The sequence below is a fragment of the Triturus cristatus genome, chromosome 11, assembly GCF_964204655.1.
Source record: "Triturus cristatus chromosome 11, aTriCri1.1, whole genome shotgun sequence".
Classification (NCBI taxonomy): Eukaryota; Metazoa; Chordata; class Amphibia; order Caudata; family Salamandridae; genus Triturus; species Triturus cristatus.
In genome coordinates, this window is record NC_140594.1 from 191,332,347 (window position 1) to 191,355,375 (window position 23,029).

At 45.4% G+C, this 23,029-nt stretch overlaps 1 protein-coding gene across 1 annotated transcript in view; it reads left to right on the plus strand.

Annotated features, from left to right (window-relative positions):
• Positions 1-23,029, plus strand: part of RPH3A (rabphilin 3A) — an 889,811-nt gene that overhangs the window by 222,994 nt on the left and 643,788 nt on the right. The window lies entirely within an intron of this gene.

Here is a 23,029-nt window from a genome sequence, read left to right on the forward strand (position 1 = left end):
CCTCGTCACCGGGCTCCTCATTGCAACCTCGCAGCTCCTCGGATTGATGCATCGTACTGACTGTGCGACGCATCCTTCACATTGCAATCTCACGTCAATGGGATCCTCGATGACAATGCAAGACCTCACACTGCAGCCTTGTCAAATTTTGGAACCAACACATCATGTTGGCTGCGCGAAGCATCTCCAAAGTGGATCCTCACAACGCTCCACAAACTAGGATTTAAGGTACTCTGTACAGTGGGCCGAACTTGGTCCCTGTAGCCAGCCCACACTCTATCGTGGTTAGCCTGCAGTTGTGACTTTGTCACGGTCCAGCATGACCAAATAGCCACAGTTTTTGCTTTGCAGTTTTTGCCTGTACTTTTACTGAAACCTTTAAAAATGCATATCTACAGTTCTACTGATCGGATTTTTTTAAATTTTGGTCTTGTTTTAAATATTGAAAAATCCCTGTTTTTTTTTAAACTCTGTGTGAGAACCTTTTGTTTTCACTGTGTAGCTGTTTGTAGTGTTGTATAAATACTTTATGCGTTGCCTCCGAGTTAAGTCTGCCTGCTCTGTGCCAGACTACCAGAGGGTTGAGCACAGGCTAATTTAGGGTTTGATTCAGACTTCACCCTGAGAAGAATTGCAGTTGCTGCTTGAGAAGGGTTTCACCAATTTAACCAGTAACTCTATTTCTTACAGATGTAAACATCAACCTAAAGTTGATGAGTGTGCTGAGGATAAGAAGAGGATTGAACCAGTGTTGTGCCATGATAAAATGTGAAATCTGTGGAAATTAGATTGAAAAACAGAAGGAAGCAATAGCTAAATGCTAGCACATTAATAGAGTACCTTCATATATCATATCTTCCTGGACAAATGTCAAAAAATGATATTGAAACCAAATAACTGATCTGTAACAGTGAACAAAAGGTGTTAGTTCTAAGTAGTATATACATAAGACGTATCAATTAAATTTGGTCAACTCCTGCTAAACACACCACTTACCGATCACCTAGGACCTGGTAGTTATAATAAACTTGTTGTGTAAGCTTGTCAAATGATCTGTAATGGATTCTGTAGTTTCAGATGAGGAGTAAAGTGAGATTTGCCACTTCAGTGAAGTAATTCCTTAAAAGGAGTGAAGTACACATTTTAAAAACAATGTAATCATAGCCATGACAAGCTGTGAGACAAATAGTAAGGAACTTAAAATAAATAGATTCCACTCTATAATGTGGAAAAGAATAGTAACAGGCCATGAGCATTTTATAGAGGCACCAGTTATAACCTTGTGTGCCTGAACTGGCTCCCACAGCGTATTGCCGTAATGGGGGCATGCTGTGCGAATGCTAATATATCGTGGTCTTTCAGAAAAGATGATGGACAAGCCAGCATCCAATTCTGTTTAACCAAGTCCACCATTTTGTAATCATGGAATGCCTAGATGAGCAAGATATTGTGTGGAAATTTAAATATTCCAGGAATATTACATGTATCGCAAAATACCAATAATATACAATCATTAATAATAGTAGTTTTTTAAAGTGTAGTTACTCCAGAGTGACAGTCTCATAAGAAATACGTGAGAGAACCCACTCGAAAGTGTACATGCAGAGATTAAAGAAAGGTTAAAGATATGAAAAATGACGGCGGTAAAAATGGCGGCAGTATCCAGAAGTACAACGGGTACAATTTGTTAAACTTAAGAACTTGTCATTGATATTAAGCAAACAAGTTACATATGTTACATTGATAATGTCATCTGCTACATGTGTCAAATGTCTGAAAACTTTCTTTACAAAAAGAATCCATCAAACTAAATCTAGCCTTGACAAGCTATGTGTTATTAAATCTTCCAGTCGAGTGCCAAAGAACTCTTCAACTGTATTCTGTGTATTTGTGGAAAAATGTAAATGCTAAATCAATTTAGTGATCTTTGTAATAGGATTATGATCTAATTTCTTGTAAGCAGTTGATTAATTTCCCATATGTAATCACATTTGTTCATCACTACTATTTTGCCCCCTTTTTTTACAACTTTAATAGCAAAAGTTCCTATGTAAGGTATTTTAGTGTTTTCCGTTCCTCCAATGTTAGGTTTTCATGTGTATGTCTTGATTTTGATAAAATATTATCTTCCAATTTATGAAGTACTTGAGTTATCATTTCATAAAAAGTGTCAACAGTATTTGGCGGTAACGGTTTGACAAAAGTGGATTTAGGTCTTAAGCCTCTATCCATGTTACGGTTTGGTGCAATATCCAATTGTATTAACAAAACGATTGAGGTATCAATAGTGTGGTTAGCTGTGTTAATCAGCGACAACAGTAATTGCAAGTCATTTAAATCCCTAATCAACTTATTACATTTCGAGGGAATGCATATAAGCCTGCTGTCCATAGGTTTTTTGCTGAAGTATTTTTTTTTTGTTTAGTCTTGCGAACAAACTGATTCAGATCTATGCGCATTTGAGTAAAACTCACAATTGCAATGAGGAAAGAACAGACCTATTCATTAATACATTTATTTGGTTTTGGTTCATTGTATAGTCCAATAGATTAATGTATAGTATATATATGTATAGTCCGATAAATTAATGATTAAAATATTTGTTTTGTCAGCAGTCTCACTTTGATCCTTTAAAGTGAAGGATGTCTGATTAAATCATTTTGATCCCTGAAGGCCACTCTTTTCAACCCCTTCTTGATTGACAGCTTTCTAATAGTCAGGCTGACAAGAAATTGAATCATAGCCCTATGGCAGAAAGGACTACGTTGATAGAACATACATTTATTTAAAAAGCAGGACTAATATATTATTACTGACCTGGAATTCAAGTACATATTCAACCCGTTTCCTAAGGCTCCATGCATTTACACCCTTCCAAAAATACAAAGAATACTATTAAAACATCTATGGCACTCAAACAGAAGATGCAATAACAAATAGCTTTTCCAGGCTGGATATGGTTTGATGTAATATTTTTGTAAACAATTAGTTTTCCGACACATGGCAAATGTAGCAGATTACATTATCATTGTAAAATACGAGAATTCTTTGTTTAATATCAATGACAAATTATTTAAGTTTAACAAATTGTAACCTCATCTGTTTTTTGAGGTCTAACATTTTTTAAATCTCTGCATGTATACTTTTGGGCGGGTTCTCGAACGCATAACTTTCCATTGAGACTGCCACTCTCTGGAGTAACTACACTTATAAAACATTACTATTATTAAAGATTTTATATTATTGGTATTCAGTGTTATATGTAATATTACTGGAATACTTAAATCTCCACATGATATCTTGAAACATGAATATGTGAGGCATTCCACCATTAGAAAATTGCAGACTAATTGGTTTGGTTGAACAGAATCGGATGCTGAATCGTCTTTGTCCCTTTGCAAAGACCACAATATTTTTGCATTCAGTCACACATCCTAACGCCATGACGGTAATGTATTTTGGGAGTCAGTTCATGCACACGAGCTTAGTACTGATGGTCTCCAAAAAATGCCCGTGGCCTATTACTATTTTTCCCACAATACAGAGTGGAATCTATTTATTTAAAGTTTCTTTCTATTTGTTTTACAGTTTATCATGACTAGGATTATGCTTTTTGGAAGAGTGTACTTTAGTCACTTTAATGAATTACTTCACCGATTTGGCAAATCTGACCTCTTTGTATGGAACTATGCAAGCTGTAATAGATTATTTGCCAAGTTCACATGAAGCGCTTATTTTCTCTGCAGTGTCCTACATGATTGGTAAGCGGTGCATTTGGGGAGGTTAACCAGATTTAATTGATACATGTCGTGTGAATACTGTTTAGAACCGGCATCTTTTGTTCTATATTCTATTATACTTTTTTTTACATTTGTCCAGAAAGATAAAAGATATATGCAGGTACTCTGTTATGGTGCTAGCATTTTGCCATTGCTGCCTCCTGTTTTTCGATCTCTTCTTTTCTCTAGCAATCACATCGGGTTTGGGTTGCTTTTCACATCTCTGTGTATAGTTATTATGCACATAATTAACCATTGGGAGTGTATATTTGGAATTTATTTATTTTTTAGGATAAATAGATGAACTGAGCAACCGGGCTCTTACTATCGTTATGGTTACTTACTCTTACTCTTATGGTAGCACAATTTTTGGTGTCCCCTTTTAAAAAAGCATGACTTGGATCAAGACGTTAAGCTGATATGAACATACTTTCGTTAAATTATTAAATATATACAATAAGGAACCACACTTGAATTTTTATTTTGTTTCCATTTTAGCCTTGAAATAGACTAAATCAGACGAAACACATGTCGGCTGTTGGATGTTTGTGTTCCTTTCACAGCCAAGGTCATCGAAAAGGCTGTCAACACCCAGCTATCACATGTCATCGAAACCCACAACATCCTAGACACCTCCCAATCTGGATTCCGCAGCAACCACAGCACCGAGACTGCCCTCCTCACTTCCACAGACAACATCCTTGCTCCTCTCTGACCAAGGCCAAACAACAGCCCTCATCCTCCTGGACCTATCAGCAGCCTTCGACATTGTCTCCCACTGCACACTAGCCACCAGACTCCACAACGCTGGCATCCAAGGCAAGGCCCTAGATTGGATATGCTCATTCCTCACCAGCAGAACACAGAGAATAGGACTCCAGCCATTCTTCTTGGAACCAACATAGGCCAGATGCAGAATACCCCAAGGATCTTTTGTCAGCCCCACCCTCGTCAGTGTCTACATGGCCACCCTTGCAACCATCGCTAGAAACCACGGGCTCAAGGTGGTCTCCTATGCCAATGATACCCAACTCATCCTCTCCCTCACCAAGGAACCCGACATCACCAGGCACAACTTCCAAGAGGGGATGAAAGCCTTTGCAACCTGGATGAAGAACAGCTGCCTGAAACTCAACTCAGAGAAAATTGAAGTCCTCATCTTCGGCTCCATACCCTCCGCATGGGATGACACCTGATGGCCCCCCACCCTTGGAAACCCAATCACCCTGACAGATCACGAACGTAACCTCGGCATCATACTGGACTCATCGCTCACTATGATTCGCCAGATCAACACAGTCTCCTCTGCATGCTTCAACACCATCCATATACTACGCAAAACATTCAAATGGATACCCTCTGACTCCAGGAAAATGGTCACTCACACCCTCATCACCAGCATACTTGACTAGGGCAATGCCCTCTATGTCAAAATCAACAAAAAACTCGTCCACAAACTCCAGACCGTCCAGAATGCCGCGGCCAGACTAATCCTCGATATCCCATAACACAACCACATCACCCAAGACCTCCACGACCTCCACTGGCTCCCCGTCAAAATAAGAACTTCAAGCTACTCACCCATGCATACAAGTCCCTTCACAACATCAGACCTCAATACCTCAACAACCACCTCTCCTTCCACGCACCCACAGAAACCTCTGCTCAGCCAACCACTCTGTAGTGGGCTGGCCCCACGTGTGCAGGATGACAAGTAGACGCTGTAGACGTGGCCAGGTAGGAGTAGATGTAGTTTATTAAGATCATAGGTGTAGAAGTAGTAAATCCAGAACAAGCTCCACAATAGGCCCCAACATAGGCCCCAGCATTAACCCCACCAGGAGCAGCTACAAAATGAAGGGAACATAATAACATGACCTGAGGATACTACACACTCCTTAGCCACCGTCCCACGATTCTACAGGAACAGAGCGGGTGGAATGTCCTTCTCCTACCTTGCAGGCAAGACATGGAACGAGTACCCCCTCCACCTCATGCGAAGCCCGACACTGCACCAATTCAGGAAGGACCTCAAGACCTGGCTCTTCGAATGACCCCAACAGAGTTGCACAAACCCCCGAGTCCCTTAAGACCCTAACGGGTGAGTAGTGCACTCTACAAAAACACTGATTGATTAATTGACTCTTAAGATAGGTCACCATTTCACACCTAGTTGAAAGACTAACAACACTGATGCTCTGTCTGCACGCCTACCCATTACAAGTTACCATTACATTACTAGAGTGGCCGACCTTGAAGCTGGGGAACCAGGTTCAAGTCTGGCGGGGGGCACAAACCCAGTGATTTTGGGCAAATCACTTAATTCTTCCAATGAAAAAAAGTGTTTTTGTAACGTGGTAGTTGCTAGTATTTCTACATATTACATGAAGCGTTTATATCTCTAATGGGCAGGAAGGGTGTGTATGTTGTACAGTTGTTTTGGTACAATTTTTGCCATGCCTTCCTGTAATGTGTCTCTACTTTAAAGTTCTTTCTAATTATCTTTTGCTGCAATGTTTTTTTCTGCCATTTCATAGTTCGCACCTGGCAGAAATTCTATGTTTCATTGCTCATTACATTTAAGAAAGGGGGAATGGCTCACTCTTGGTATCTTTTTAATCCTCACAGAGCACTCTGTCATTAATCCAACTATCTCAGCTGCATCAGACACAGTAAGGAGCTGCTTTTCTAATCTTTCTCTTATACCTCATGTAAGACTTCTCACCCTGTCAGCATGCTGGCTGCCAGAATATTTATTCGCAGATTATCGTTTTTAACAAAAATCCCAGACAGTAACGTTTTTTTAAAAATAGGGGTTTCACTTACTTTTTATAAAGGCAACTTACCTGCCAACCTCCCCTTGACTTTCTGGTCTGCCGCGGCTGTTTGTTCTGTTTGAGCGGAGAGAGCCAAAGGTGAGGGGTCCCATTTCCGTTCTTAGAAGTTAGCAGTCCAGCATTTCTCCTGTACTAGGGGATACATTTAGATGGAAGACCGGGCACGCAGTGGGTGCGCCAAAGGCAAGCCCGTCTGCGCCAGGATCCCTGCTCAATTGGCAAGATATTCAAAAAAAGAGCTTCAAGCAATACGGAATGTCGGTAATTTGATTCTTTGTCGGCCCCATAATTTGTCCGCCAATATAGATTGTCATAGATGTCAAGCCTGCAACTTTGATCTTAAGAAAATGTGTAAGGATCAGCAGGGCCATGCTACTCTCCCAGAAGCCCCTGTAAGGAAAACAGAGAGGCAAGGTTCAGGGAGGGTGTTTTCTGGTATGTTACTTAATTCAAGGTCCATTATTAAAAATAAATATGAATTTGCAGAACTCATGATCCAACACAATCCAGATATTATTTTTCTCACAGAGACCTGGGCAGATCGTTTTTCTGACCCTGATATTAAAGTCACCATTCCAGCGGGCTACAATATCAAACGACTAGGCAGAATAGACAAGAAAAGCGGGGGAGTTGCGATTGTGTACCGCAGCTCAATTAATGCCAACTTGAAGCACAGGGCTTTAGTTTGAAATTGAATATCACATTTACCTTTCAGGGACTATTAATCTATCGACCACCTGGCCCGAGGGCCAACTTTATTCAAATTATTCAGGCTTCATGGAATCCTGTGTAAATTAATCCAGCTTTTCGATAGTGGATGATTTCAATTTTCACCTGGAGCTTTTAAATAACACAAACATGGATCATTTTGTCAACACTCTTAGGAGTTTCGACTTAAATCAGTTAATATGACAACCCACCCATCTTGCCAACCACACTCTGTATGGAATATATACAAATAATCAGGAACTAAAAGCAGAGCACGTCCTGCCAGTAGCATGGTCAGATCACAAGACCATAATCTTTTCAATGAAGGTCCCCCAAACAAAGTCCCTGGTAATAATAAACCCAGAACCATCAAATACCGGCCCTGGAAAAACCTTAATGTTGAGGAACTGAAGGACATCCTCTCTAATTCTTTGTTGAAGAAGTTAAAAGTATTTGTAGAGCGCACTGTGACCGGGTGGTTTCCTGGCGCTAAGGGATTACTAGAGGCGAAGCAAGGGGGGTTAAGTGGGGGGGAACACCTGGGCGAACAAGTGAGTTTTGAGCGCTTTCCGAAAATGCAGATAGGAGGGGATTAATCGTATGGTGAGAGGAAGACTGTTCCAGAAGCGAGGGGCAAGGGAGGAGAACCTAGTGCCACCTGCTCGGGACTTGCAAAAACGGGGGACAGTAAGGAGAGCCTGACTGGAGGAGCAAAGATGACGGCTAGGAAGGTAGTGAGAGACGATGGAATTGATAAAGAGGGGGGCTGTGCGAGCACGAGACATAAACTATGCATCCCATTTTAAAGAGGGTACAATACAGAATAGGAAGCCAGTGAAGGGTTTTTAGAAGAAAAGAGGAATGGTGAAATTTGGGAAGCCGATGGATTAGGCGAGCCGCCTGATTTTGAATGGTCTGAAGGCGCCGCAACTCATAGGCAGGAATGCCAACATACAGGCAATTCCCATAGTCCAGCCAGGAAAGGACCATGGCTAAGATAATGATTTTAAGGGCATCAAAAGTAAAAAAACGGCAAATCTTACGGATGATCCGTAGGGATAAGAAACAGGAAGAAACAACGGAGCTGATCTGAGGACGCATGGAAAGGTCCTGGCTGATTTTGATCCAGAGGATTCTGACTGATGTAGAAGGAGCCGGGGAGGATCAAAGCTGGCAGGCCAAAAAGCAGATGACCAGGGGCTGGAAGAGCCGCCAGTTAAGATCAGCTCGGTTTTGTCGGGATTGAGTTTAAGATGATTTAGACTCATCCAATCAGAAATGAATGTGAGAGTGGTTTGAAATTTGGGAAGAGAACCAGTAGAAGAGGAGAGATTGAATATGAGCTGAAGGTCATCCGCGTAATTGTAGACGGATACCTCCATTCTAAGCAAGGAGACAATAAGGGGGTAGATGTAGAGGTTGAAGAGAAGGGGAGAAAGGGAGGAGCCCTGGGGAACCCCACAAGAGACTGTGTAAAACGGGGCAGAGAAACCAGAGAGCTGGACAGCCTGTGACCGGTCTTGAAGAAATTACGTGAGCCATAAGAGGGCGGTGCCCTGGATGCCCGCTGCCCTGACACGGTCCAGAAGGATGGAATGATCGACCGTGCCAAAGGCAGCGGACAGGTCAAGGAGCACCAGGGCTTGGGGGCAGTTGGAGTCCGTCTTACTCTTAAGCTCGTTGAGGACAGAGAGGACCACAGTTTCGGTTGAACGAGCCGGGCGGAAACCCGCTTGATGGGAGGCCAGCAAATGGTTTTCCTCGATATATGTTGACAGGCAGGTGGTTATATGGCTCTCTAGGATCTTGCCTAAGTAGGGGAGCAAAGAGATAGGCCTAAAATTAACAGGGAGGGTTGGATCAGAGCCAGGCTTTTTTAGAATGGGGATGACAGTGGCTGATTTGAACTGAGGTGGAACCATTCCCAGAGAGATAGATAAGTTAAGAAAGGACAAAGGGGGGTCGGGACAGCCAACAAATAGCTCCGTGAGGATTCGAGCTGGGGCAAAATCAGCAGACGAGCCAGATTTGACTTTCCTGAGCAGAGCCAAGAAAGATTCTTTGGAGATAGGTGGGAAGTGGGTGAGGGAAGAAAGCAGAGGGGGGGGAGAAGGGAGGAGGGTAGGAAGACGGTGAGGGGATGTTCCGCTTAATGTTAGCAATTTTCTCAAAGAAGTAGTCGTTGAGAGAAAGGCAGAGAGAAAGAGAAGGAGTAGGGTGGAGGTTGACTCGATCGGATAAAGCTAGGTTATGAACAACTGAGAAAATTTCCTTGGGCTTGTTAGCTGCTGATAAGATCTTACCCGAGAAATATTCTGATTTCGCCAAGAGAATAGCTCTCTTATAGTTGTTGAGGAGAGACCTATATTGATCCCTCAGGGAAGGGCAATAGTTGCGTCTCCACTGACGCTCAGAATGGCGAAGAGCTAGTTTGAGGGTTTTGAGGTCACTCGAGAACCATTTATTGGCTTCGTGGAGGCGACAAGCTTTGACCGTCCTGAGCGGAGCTATCCGGTCACAAGAGGTAGAAAGCCAGGTGTTAATGGCGTCCGCTTGAAGGTCGAGGGGAAGGACAGATAAGTCCTGGGAGGTGGTCCTCAATGAGGAGTGGAGGGAGTTGAAATCTACCCGGTTCCAGTTACGCGCAGAAACATTCTTAGGCAGGGAGGATTTATCAGTGACTGCTAAATCGATGGAAAAAGAGATAAGCGAGTGGTCCGACCAGGTGCAAGGGAGAATGGTGGTCGGGGAAAGGGTCCGGCTTACTGACCTGATCTGGTCAAGAATGTGGCTGTGAGTGTGGGTAGGGACATGAATGTGAGGGATAAAATTGAGGCAGCGAAGGGTGTCAGAGAAGTCTTTGGAAGCCAGATCTTCTTTCGGATCGCCAGGCCAATAATTGAAATCACCCAGCAGAAGAACTGACGTATTGTTGATTACAAGAGTAGCCAAGAGTTCTTGCAGAGCAGGTAGAAAGTGGGGCATTGCTTGAGGAGGACGGTAGACAAGAACTATGGTGAGGGGGATGGAAATATTCACCGAGCGGGCCACAATGTAATCGATTTTAGGTATCGGAGGGAAGGGTAGGGGCTGGAACTGGAGAGTGGACCGAATTATCAATGCTACACCCCCACCGTCTTTCCCATCTGGGCGGTCAGCTCGTTGAATGTAATAAGAGTCGGGGAGAGCAGATAGGACATCGGGCTGGGAATCAGTGGAAAACCAAGTTTCCGTCAGAAATAAAAAATCGGGTGACTCGGTATTAAGAAGATTATAAAGTTCCAACTGATGCCTGCCAGCTGAGCGAGTATTGAGAAGGTAGGCGGAAGCCGCCATCGGGGAGCAAGAGAGAGAGGGGGGGAATGTGCAAGGGAAGCAGGCAGTGGTTGACTAGGCAGAAGAGAAGTGGCAATGTTGAGTGCCGGGATGCGGCTGAGCGTAGAGGGAATAAGGGGCCAGGTGCCATGAAGAGTAAGTAGCTGGCTGGAGGAATACCTAATGATAGGGGCAGAGTTTGTGGCCCCTGGTCCCGGCCAGTCGCGGACGGGCGCAGACGGGCTTGCCTTTGGCGCGCCTTAGGTGCGCCTTAGGCGCGCCTGCTGCGCCCGCCCGCTGCGCCGTCTGGGAGCAGTGATCATTTTATGGGAGGAGAGGAGGGTGGGAGGCAGCCGCAACTAGAGCGCTACCCCTGCCTTCTCCCAAGATGGCGGCCACCCTCGGCTCAACCCAATGGCAGGTCTCCCGAGCGAGGAGGGAATCCGGCCAGGAGGGGAACTGAGGTAGGAGCAGAGCGGAATGACAAGGATGTCAGTAATGCCAGGTGCACAATGCACAAAGTATGCGCTTTAGGTTTTTAAAACAGAGAAAATAAGCGAGCGTGTGCAAGGTTTACAAGAAGCTGACAGTAACACAACACGCAGCGCACAGCACAAGAATTTAAAAAAAAACCACAACGTTGCACTCACACGGCCCCCGGCTTCCGCCTCAGGGGTGTTCACACATCTATCTGTTCCAGATAGCAACGTGAATAACGCAGCAATCAACTACACCCATTGGCTAAATTCATTAGCCCTCAGAATGGTGGTGGAAATAATATTTAAAAGTTACAGGAAAAATCCATCAGCCCCTTGGTTTTTCCAATAATTAAAAGCAATTCAGGTGAAATGCAGGTATCAAGAGCGCAAGTGGAGGAAGGAATATTGTCCGAACGAAAAGGTCAAATATAAAAAATTACTTGCAAAGTATAAGGCACCAAACAAAGTTGCTAAAACAAAAAGAATATCTGAAAAAATAAGCTCAGCAAAAAACACAACCAGGGAGCTTTTTAAAACAGTCAAATCTCTGTCAAAATGGAGAAACAGTAATACCTTTAGTCCTGACGAATCTTTCTGGAAAAGCTGGCCGACTTTTTTCAGTCTAAAGTCAATTCCATCGTCCACATTTTTTTGCCCTCTTAAAACGCTTTGCGCAAAGGAGATGCTTTAATCCACGCTGAGGAAATGGACTCACAGCAAGTTTTCAGCCCTCTAGACTCTCCACAATTTGATTATTTTTTCCTTGGTGAAAAGGGAGAATCTTTCATTTTAATCAATTCTATAAAATCTTGGGCTCTGTCGGATCCTTGCCCCCCTCAGGTTCTCAATCAAGTAGCTAGCTCAGTCGCCGGTCCTCTTATGGAATTACTGAATTAAATACTAACTACAGGGCAGTTTCTGAAGATATGGAAGAAGGCATCTATCCTTCCTCTGGTGAAAAAACCCTCTTTGGACCAAAAGACGGTGGAAAGCTATATACCTATATCTTCCCTACCCCAGTCAAAATATTAGAAAAAGAATGAGGAAATGCTAGCAATTTTATATGCCAACCAGCTGCTTGAATCCTCACAGTATGGCTTCAGAGCAAACCAGTGCACCTAATCGGCTTTGGTAGTTGCCTCAGAGGAATTGAAAATGGTAATTGACAAGTGCGGGAAAGCTGCATTTATTTTATTGGATCTATCTGCCGCTTTTGATTCGTTTCACCAATCACTCGTCATAGACAGGCTCCATTCGCTATGTTTTGGAAACTCTGCACTGGCCCTGCTGAGTTTATTTCTAAGTGACAGACAACCTTGTGTGGAAATGGGGGGCGCAAGTTGCTCGTCTTTCTCCCTCCCCTGTGGTGTCCCCCCAGGGGTTCTCCCTCAGCCGCACGCTTTTCAACATTTATGTCACTCCCCGTGATCAACCTTATTCGTATCTTTGACTTAGCTGGCTTTTCTTACGCCAATGACACTCAGGTAGTGGTGTCTATCTCGTCAGACGTAAAAGAAGAGGCAAGGAACGTTTGCAGCTGCATGTCTCACGTTGCAAGCTGGATGCAGGGTAACTGTCAGAAATTAAACTCCGAAAAAAACCGAGGTTTTGCTTTTAGGAAAGGAGACTACCTTCTGGAATGAGTCTGGGCGGCCCTCGGGTCTGGGCACACTACCAGTGCCGGTTCAGAAAGCAAGAAACTTGGGAGTCATTTTTGACACAAAATAATTCTTCTCAGAATAAAAAACTCATCACTTATTCAGGTTTCTTTGTGTTGAAGGTACTACTTTTTTCTTCCTCCCGCTTATTCCTTGTGATTTGCAAAAGACAGTGGTGATGGCTCTTATCTTCTCGAAGTTGGATTCCTGTAATGCTCTGTATTTGGGCACTCATAAACACGTGGTAAAGAAATTACAGTCTTTACAGATTGTGGCCGCAAGCCTGTTGTTGAAAATACCCATGTTTGCTCCAGTATCCCAATCACTGCATGGTCTCCACTGACTACCAGTGAGATAAAGGATTTTTTTCAAGGTAATGTGCCCGGTCCATAAGGCTCTCTACTGGGCTGGTCCAATGTACTTTCAGGAACGGTTCTCCTGGTACACTCCTAATAGGAATTTCAGATCCAGCTGTTAATGAACGGTCACTAACCCCAGAATAAACAAAGCAAGATGGGGAGGAACAGCATTTTACATTTCTGCTGGAAAACTATGGAACTCACTTCCTCTTACTTTACGCCACCAACCTACCCTGTTACAATTTAGGAAGCAGTTTAAAACTTGGCTTTTTACCGAAGCCGCGGGATAAGCTGCAGTCAGAGCAGCTGTGCTCCAGCTGGCTGGTTGGTTTTGTTGTCCTACCCTTAGTGCTTAGACACCTACGGGTAAATGCATGCTTTATAAAACTATCTTATTAATTAATTAATTAATTCATTCATTCAAGATGTTATTTAGCACTTGCTCACTTTGCCACTGGATTCAAGCTAGCCTGGCTGATGAAGGGTGTTACCCAGAAACCGGTCCCAGGATGCTTGTTTCCGGTTCAGGGAAGACCTGGCTTGGCAGTTCTGGCTGGACTGTTCCCATGAGGCACAGGGTCAGACTGATTTGCACATAGCTGGGTCTGAACTGAGGTGGCACAGTGAGCTAAGAATGATGATGGATTCAACCCAGATCTGTGACTGGGGGTGAGTGTCTGAAAAGTTTCAGCGCTCCATCCATCATCTCCTTGTGTCTGATTGAGCACTGGGCCTAATGAAAATAAAGATCCTCTTCTGCTTCTGAACCTTCTATATTCTTCTAGAGGCCGTCGAAATTTACTTCTGGATGCACTCAAGCTTTTTTCAAATCATAGCATCAATTCAGCTAAAGCTCTATCCTAATTCTTTTTTGTAGCCAACATTTGAAAAGTGCATTCTGACGATTTAACTCCCTCAGTTGTGTTCCAGGCTTCTGTTATTGCCCCACCATTTGTTCTCTTGAGCAAGGCCTATTCGTTCCACAATTTATCCCAAAATATGGCTAATATCCAACAATATTCTACAGCGTGACCAGAAATCCTGAGTATCAGATACTGGTTTGTTAAAGAGGGAGAGCCACGTATGAACTCCCGCAAAGATGTTCACCCAGTGGCATGCTCAGCAAATAGAGTTTCAATGAAAATATCCCGGTAGTTATGGCAGGAAGCAAGAGTCTTTTAGAGAAATAGAAGTAGCATATTTAACCCCTTGTATGCCCATGACGAGCTGGACTCGTCATGGAGCACAGTCGCGCTGTGCCCATGACGAGTCCAGCTCGTCATGAGGCATTCCCTAGGGAATCCCTCTGGCGCCGACGTCATTACAGTGAAAGTGAAACTAAAATGAGCCAAGAGGCTCATTTCAGGTTTCACTTTGTATGTGCTCAGGGGGCTATCTCAGCCCCCTGAGCACGTAGAAAGACGGGAGAGGTATCGTTGGAAAGGGGAGAATCTCCCCTTCCCAATGGTACCCCTCCCCAGTGGATACCTGCTTGGGGATCGCCACAGGAGGGCGATCCCCAGGCAGGGGTCCACCCACTAGACAACAGGGAGGGGGGAGCGGCCCCTTGGGCAAGGGCCTTTGCTCCCCGCAAATAATTTTGGGCACATTTAGTCTTTTTGCCCCCCCTGGGGGGCAGATGGGGGCAGTAGCCCCCAATCTGCCCCCCCGGGGGGGCAAAAAGCCCACTAGACACCAGGGAATTTTTTTGACAATCAAAATAGGGGTGGGGGCTGCCCAAAACGGGCAGGCCCATGCCCCCACCCCACCCCCAAATTATCACAGTCTTTCTGCCCCCCCCTGGGGGGCAGATGGGGCATTGGCCCCTAATCTACACCTTCGGGGGGGCAGAAAGCCCACTATACACCAGGGATTTGTTTTCAGTTTTTTTTAGGGTGGGGGCTGCCCGAAACGGGCACGCCAATTCCCCCACCCACACGCCACCATTACAGCCTTTCTGCCCCCCCCTGGGGGGCAGATGGGGCATTGGCCCCCAATCTGCCCCCGGGGGGGGGCAAAAAGACCACTAGACACCAGGGAATTGTAAAAAAAAATAAATGGGGGTGGGGCTGCCCAAAATGGGCTGGCCCATGCCGCCACCCCACCCCCTAATTATTACAGTCTTTCTGCCCCCCCTAGGGGTCAGATGGGGCATTGGCCCCTAATCTGCCCCTCCGGGGGGGGGCAGTAAGCCCACTAAACACCAGGGATTTTTTTTGCGCAATTGTTTTTAGGGTGTGGGCTGCCCGAAACGGGCATGCCAATGCCCCCACCCTCCCCCCCACAAAAATGACAGTCTTTCTGCCCCCCAGGAGGCAGATGGGAGCTGTAGCCCCCAATCTGGCCCCCGCTGGGGGCGCAGAATGCCCACTAGAAACCATGGATTTTTTTGTTTTATTAGTGATGGGGTAGGGGCTCTCCAAAATGGGCATGACAATACCCCACCCCACCCCCAGAGAAATTCCAGTCTTTCTGCCCCCCCCCCCCCAGAAGGGCAGATGGTGGCAGTGGCCCCTGCGAGTACGCAGGCTTTTTTTATGCGTGGGGGTGGGGGCTGCCCAAAATGGTCATACCAGTGCCCCCACCCCCACAAAAAATAGCCACAGTCTTTCTGCCCCTTTAGAGGCATATCAGGATGAAACCCCCTTCCCCGATTCCCCTCCCAGGGCGGCAAAAAGGCCACTGGGCTCCAGATTTTTTTTAGCAATGTGCATACCTGTGGATTTTGTGCCCTAGCGCAGTTGGCACGTAGGCAAACCTAGCTAACCTGTACATTCTTTAAAACTAGACACCGAGGGGAATCCTGGATGGGTGACTTCACTGGCTCTCACCAGGTTCTGTTACCCAGAATCCATTGCAAACCTAAAAATGTGTCCAAAATAACACATTTTCCTCACATTTCTGTGGTGGAAAGTTCTGGAATCTGCGTGGGTCCACAAAATTCCACCCACCCTGCGTTCCCCAAAGTCTTCAGAGAAAAATGGTACCTCACTTGCATGGGTAGGCCTAGTGCCCGCATCAGTCAAGGGCCCAAAACCTATTGAGGAGACATCAAAATTACCTATCACAACACAACCTGGTTTTGCAAAGGGGGTCCTATGAGTTTTTGGCCCCGGGCTTGGCGGCCACCTAGGGAAACCTACCAAACCCACACATTTCTGAAAACTAGACACCCGGGGGATTCCAGGGAGGTATGGCTTGCGAGGATCCCCCAACGTTTCCTTACTCAGAATGCCCTGCAAACCTCAAAGTTAGGCAAAAAATTCACCTTTTTCACACATTTTTGTGTGGGAAAGTTGTGGCATCAGCGGGCTGACACAAATTTCCTACCACCCAGCGTTCCCCCAGGTCTCCCGATAAAAACGGTGCCTCACTCATGTGGGAGGCCCAAGTACCCACGACAGGCAAGGGCCCACAACGTAGTGAGGTGACCTAAAAATTGCCCAACTCAAAACGACCTGGTTTTGCAAGGGGGTCACCTGGGTTTTTGGCCCGGTGCTCGGCGGCCACCTAAGGGAACCTACCAAACCCAGATATTTCTGAAAACTAGACACCCGGAAGATTCCAGGGAGGTATGGCTTGCGTGGATCCCTCAACGTTTCCCTACCCAGAATGCCCTGCAAACCTCATATTTAGCTGAAAAAATCACGTTTTTCACACATTTTTGTGTGGGAAAGTTGTGGCATCAACGGGCTGACACAAATTTCCTACCACCCAGCGTTCCCCCGGGTCTCCCGATAAAAACAGTGCCTCACTCGTGTGGGAGGCCCAAGTACCCGCCACGGGCAAGGGCCCAAAACGTAGTGAGGCGCACTACGTTTAGGACCCTTGCCTGTTGAGGCGCACTACGTTTTGGACCCTTGCCTGTCGCGGGTACTTGGGACTCCCACACGAGTGAGGCACCGTTTTTATCGGGAGACCCGGGGGAACGCTGGGTGGTAGTAAATTTGTGTCAGCCCGCTGATGCCACAACTTTCCCACACAAAAATGTGTGAAAAAGGTGAATTTTTTCAGCTAAATTTGAGGTTTGCGGGGCATTCTGGGTAAGGAAACGTTGGGGGATCCACACAAGCCATACCTCCCTGGAATCCCCCAGGTGTCTAGTTTTCAGAAATGTGTGGGTTTGGTAGGTTCCCCTAGGTGGCCGCCGAGCACCGGGCCAAAAACCCAGGTGACCCCCCTTGCCAAACCAGGTCGTTTTGATGTAGGCAATTTTCATGTCGCCTCAATACGTTTTGGGCCCTTGCCTGTCGCGGGTACTTGGGCCTCGCACACGAGTGAGGCACCGTTTTTATCGGGAGACCCGGGGAAACGCTGGGTGGTAGTAAATTTGTGTCAGCCCGCTGATGCCACAACTTTCCCACACAAAAATATGTGAAAAAGGTGAATTTTTTCAGCTAAATTTGAGGTTTGCAGGGCATTCTGGGTAAGGAAACGTTGGGGGATGCACGCAAGCCATACCTCCCTGGAATCCCCCAGGTGTCTAGTTTTCAGAAATGTGTGGGTTTGGTAGGTTCCCCTAGGTGGCCGCCGAGCACCGGGCCAAAACCCAGGTGACCCCCCTTGCAAAACCAGGTCGTTTTGATGTAGGCAATTTTCATGTCGCCTCAATACGTTTTGGGCCCTTGCCTGTCGCGGGTACTTGGGCCTCGCACACAAGTGAGGCACCGTTTTTATCGGGAGACCCGGGGAAACGCTGGGTGGTAGTAAATTTGTGTCAGCCCGCTGATGCCACAACTTTCCCACACAAAAATGTGTGAAAAAGGTGAATTTTTTCAGCTAAATTTGAGGTTTGCAGGGCATTCTGGGTAAGGAAACGTTGGGGGATCCACGCAAGCCATACCTCCCTGGAATCCCCCAGGTGTCTAGTTTTCAGAAATGTGTGGGATTGGTAGGTTCCCCTAGGTGGCCGCCGAGCACCGGGCCAAAAACCCTGGTGACCCCCCTTGCAAAACCAGGTCGTTTTGATGTAGGCAATCTTCCAGTCGCCTCAATACGTTTTGGGCCCTTGCCTGTCGCGGGTACTTGTGCCTCCCACACGAGTGAGGCACCGTTTTTATCGGGAGACCCGGAGGAACGTTGGGTGGTAGGAAATTTGTGTCAGCCCGGTGATGCCACAACTTTCCCACACAAAAATGTGTGAAAAAGGTGATTTTGTTCAGCTAAATTTGAGGTTTGCAGGGCATTCTGGGTAAGGAAACGTTGCGGGATCCACGCAAGCCATACCTCCATGGAATCCCCCGGGTGTCTAGTTTTTGAGAAATGTGTGGGTTTGGTCGGTTTCCCTAGGTGCCGGCAGAGCTAGGGTTCAAAAACTACAGCTAGGCACTTTGCCACAAAAGGTTCATTTTTCACTGCGAAATTGAGGTGTGTCCACGATGCGTTTTGTGCCGTTTCCTGTCGCGGGCACTAGGCCGACCCACACAAGTGAGGTACCATTTTTATCGGAAGACTTTGGGGAACGCGGGGTGGGTGTAAATTTGTGGATCCACGCAGATTCCAGAACTTTCCACCACAGAAATGTGGGGAAAATGTGGTTTTTTTGGCAATTATTTAGGTTTGCAAGGGATTCTGGGTAGCAGAACCTGGTGGGAGGCAGTCAAGTCACCCCATCCTGTATTCCCCTGGGTGTATAGTTTTTAAAAATGTATAGGTTTGCTAGGTTTCCCTAGGTGCCGGCAGAGCTATGGTTCAAAAACTACAGCTAGGCACTTTGCCAAAAAAGGGTCATTTTTCACAGCGAAATTGAGGTGTTTCCACGTTGCGTTTTGCGCCGTTTCCTGTTGCGGGCACTAGGCCGACCCACACAAGTGAGGTACCAATTTTCTCGGAAGACTTTGGGGAACGCGGGGTGGGTGGAAATTTGTGGATCCACGCAGATTCCAGAACATTCCACCAGAGAAATGTGGAGAAAATGTGTTTTTTTGGCAATTGTTTAGGTTTACAAGGGATTCTGGGTAGCAGAACCTGGTGGGAGGCAGTCAAGTCACCCCATCCTGGATTCCCCTGGGTGTCTAGTTTTCAAAAACGTATAGGTTTGCTAGGTTTCCCTAGGTTACGGCAGAGCTATGGTTCAAAAACTACAGCTAGGCACTTTGCCAAAAAAGGGTCATTTTTCGCTGTGAAATTGAGGTGTGTCCACGTTACTTTTTGCGCCGTTTGCTGTCGCGGGCACTAGGCCGACCCTCACAAGTGAGGTACCATTTTTCTCGGAAGACTTTGGGGAATGTGGGGTGGGTGGAAATTTGTGGATCCACGCAGATTCCAGAACTTTCCACCAGAGAAATGTGGGGAAAAAGTCTTTTGTTTTGTAATTTTTTAGGTTTGCAAGGGAATCTGGGTAACAGAACCTGGTGGGAGGCAGTCACGTCACCCCATCCTGGATTCCCCTGGGTGTCTAGTTTTAAAAAATGTATAGGTTTGCTAGGTTTTCCTAGGTGCCGGCATCGCTAGGGTTAAAAAACTACAGCTAGGCACTTTGCTAAAAAAGGGTAATTTTGCATTGTGAAAATGTGGTGTGTTCACGTTTGGTTTTGAGCCATTTCCTGTCGTGGGCACTATGCCTACCCCTACAAGTGAGGTACCATTTTTATCGGGAGACTTAGGGTAATTCAGATTTGTAAAGGAACTGTTATTACCTATTGACTTTCGATGCATTTCTGCCTTCCAAATGAAAGACATTGTGTAAAAAAGAAGTCATTCTAAAAAATGACTGATAATTCTCATGCTAGTATGAGTATTCCCAATTTTGGAAATGTGCAAATATCCACTGTTTCTAAACACTATATTTTGTTCCCATTTCAGAAATACATAGGTGTCTTTCATACCGATTTTTCCATGTACACATTTTTACAGAATAATTACTATATCCCCGGTACATAATAAAAAACCATTGCAAGTTGCTGCTCAGGTTTTGGCTCTGGGTTCGTCGGGTTCTTGGTGAACCTACAAGTCCTATATATCCCCACAACCAGAAATGTCCAGCGGATGTAACGGTATATTGCTTTCAAAGAGCTATCAAAATTAGAAGAAGTTACAGGTGAAAACGTTGACACAAAAGGCGCTTTTTTTCAACAAATTTTCAATTTATCCTATATTTAACTGTTAGTTTCTATAAAGAAACCTTGATGGATCTATACAAATGACCCCTTGCTGAATTCAGAATTTGGTCTACTTCTCCAAAATGTATAGCTTTCCAGGATCCATTATTGCTTTTGTACCCATTTCTACCATTAACTGGAAGGAAGTTGAAAGCACAAAAAATAGCAAAAATAGGCTATGTCCCAGAAAAATGCCAAAACTGTGTACAAAATGTTGGGTTTCTGACAAAAGTCTGATATCCCCTAAAAGCTGGGAAAATGGTGATTTCAGCCCCACAAACCTTTTTTGATAGCACTTGCAGGGAAAAACCCAGATGCTTTCATTTGCAGCCCATTTTTCCCATTTTCCCCCAAAAAACCTAAATTTTGCTGTATTTTGGCTCATTTCTGTGACCCCTCCAGGGGAATCCACAAACCCTGAGTACCCTCAGAATCCCCATGATGTTGGAAGAAAAGGACGCAAATTTGGCGTGGATACCTTATGTCGTCAAAAAGTTACAGGGGCCTCAGCGCGCACTACCCCAAATAGCCAAAAAAGGGCGTGGCACAGGAGGGGGAAAAGGCCTGGCAGCGAAGGGGTTAAGCAGTATTAAAAGAAGATGCAAATCATGAACCCAATCAGTGAAATTCCAAATCAGTATAGTAAAAAGAATAAATCTTAAAGAAGTAAAACCAGTCCAAATCGACGAAAATCAATTACGTGAATTGAAAGGTATGAATTTTCGACATTTAAATAAAAGCACAAAAAAGTCAATAAAAGACTTGGCACCATTTTGGGCTGCACCAGATGGAGTGCAGGTTATTTAAGCTCAGTGAGCTGCCCCAGTTAACAGTTTTGACCTCTTTACATAGCCTTCAGAATAGAAGTCAAGTGCAAGGTAGGAAACTTTGACCACCAAGGAGTCCACAGGGCTAGACACGATAACATTAAATTCCTGCTGATGGCTTCAGTTTTGGCTCAAAAAGGTCGGAACGGGACCAACTGGAAATTTTAACCAGTGGAGTCAATTTGAAGCAGGGATGACTTTTCCAACTTTTTACCCCGTCTTCTACTACACTGGGACTTATTGATAGTTTGCCACAGTTTGAGCACTCATTGCAAATCAGCTTTGCCCCTGCCTGCCAAACTCGTTGTTCCATCGCTCTGTTTAGAGTCGGGGTGGAGCATCAGGTTTACTCCCGGGTCCATTTTCGTAAACCTCGACCTGGCAGCCTGTCCATATAGTGGGCGCCAGATCCCAGTGATGGTCAGCTGGCCCTAGTGAGGGTTGGGCGACCATCACTCCTTTCCTCTGCCTGTGTCAGTCATGCAAGACATTTCAGATAGAGGGATTGAAAAATGGACCCCTCGCATGGGGATAAATATCCCCTTGTGCCAGGGCCATTTGTTTAAGGTTCTGCTTTGGTAGTTTTGTTTTTTTTAAATGCCTGACTAGCAGGTGTTTTAAACATCGTGCCCGCGCAGCAAACCTGCATTGATGGCAGCTCTCTTTATAGCATAGGGATTCTTGCCAGGTAGGCAAGGATCTCTTTATAGGGCCACAGTACATCACCAAACTGTGGAATCTGTGTTCTTGTTTGACCAGCATACCATCCTCCAGGGTCCAAATAAGGCCTTAAGTCTTTTTCCTGTAACTCAGAATGCCTGTGCGGAGCAAGGCTGTTTGCTGTAGACAGTGATGGCTCTAGAAGGCTGAATACATCTTCAGGATCTTGATGAGAACTCTGAGCTAGACCAACTAAATATTGTAACCATGAGTCCTCTCATCCAGTGGCATAACATTAGCCCCCACAGCCGCTGCAGCGTGGAGGGGTGGGGGGGAGGCGAGCTCCAGGGGCCCCCAGGCACTGTGCATGGAAAGCTCCTGACTGGGTTCAGAGCATGGGCGGTCCCCTCCGTGTACTTTGCAGCGGGCCCCCTTGAGTTCAATTAACCCATTGCTTTCATCTGTTGGATACTTTCCCACCTTGGCCTATTCTAGTTCTGTACATTGTGACTTTGACACTTGATTTAAATCCTCCTTTGGGAAGAGGTTAAAAATGAAGCTTGGAAGGACGCCATTAAGCTACCTATTGGGCTTCAACTGTCCTGATGAAGCCTCAAACTAATATGAAAGCAAGATGATTGCAAAGGAGATGAACCGCAAATCTTACTTGCTAGAGTTGGTTGTTTAACCGTGGCCCATCGCTCTACAGGTCAAAAATATTCTGTGTTTCAACTTCTTTCTTTTCTGAAACTCTTCTTCCTGGTCACTCCTGAAACTACCTAGCTGCATGGTCTTGCTATTAAGGGCTCTGTCTTCTAAGGTCCAGGACATAGATATAATGGGCTTTAAATCCATGGGACCACAGGAGTTCAACTGGTCTGATTGGTGCGAGGCGCTTCCTAGGGTGGAAAGAATGAAGGAAGGAGAGGGTGAAGGAAGAAAGTTCTTCTTCAAGTTAATTTGAGCCTTTATTAGTAATCCATGACTAGGGATTAATGATAAGACTTCAACCCATTGTAAGAAAGCTCCCATACTTCAGTCATTCCACTTTTCGACACTACTGCAAACTTGACTGCAAACCAATATGACAAAACAGTGTTCTTGTGGTCTACCAAAGTACAAGAACCCAAAGGCCATAGCGTGGAGCTCCTTCAGACGTCCCAGTGGCCAACCTATTAAAATAAGAGCTGAACTTTTCTTTCCACTTGAGCAAAGACAACATTGTTCTTGACCCTGAGCCGGACGGGTTGACAGGAGTCAATCTGGCAATGGGGAAGGCCAGTTTCAAATTCGATCTCACATCTGAA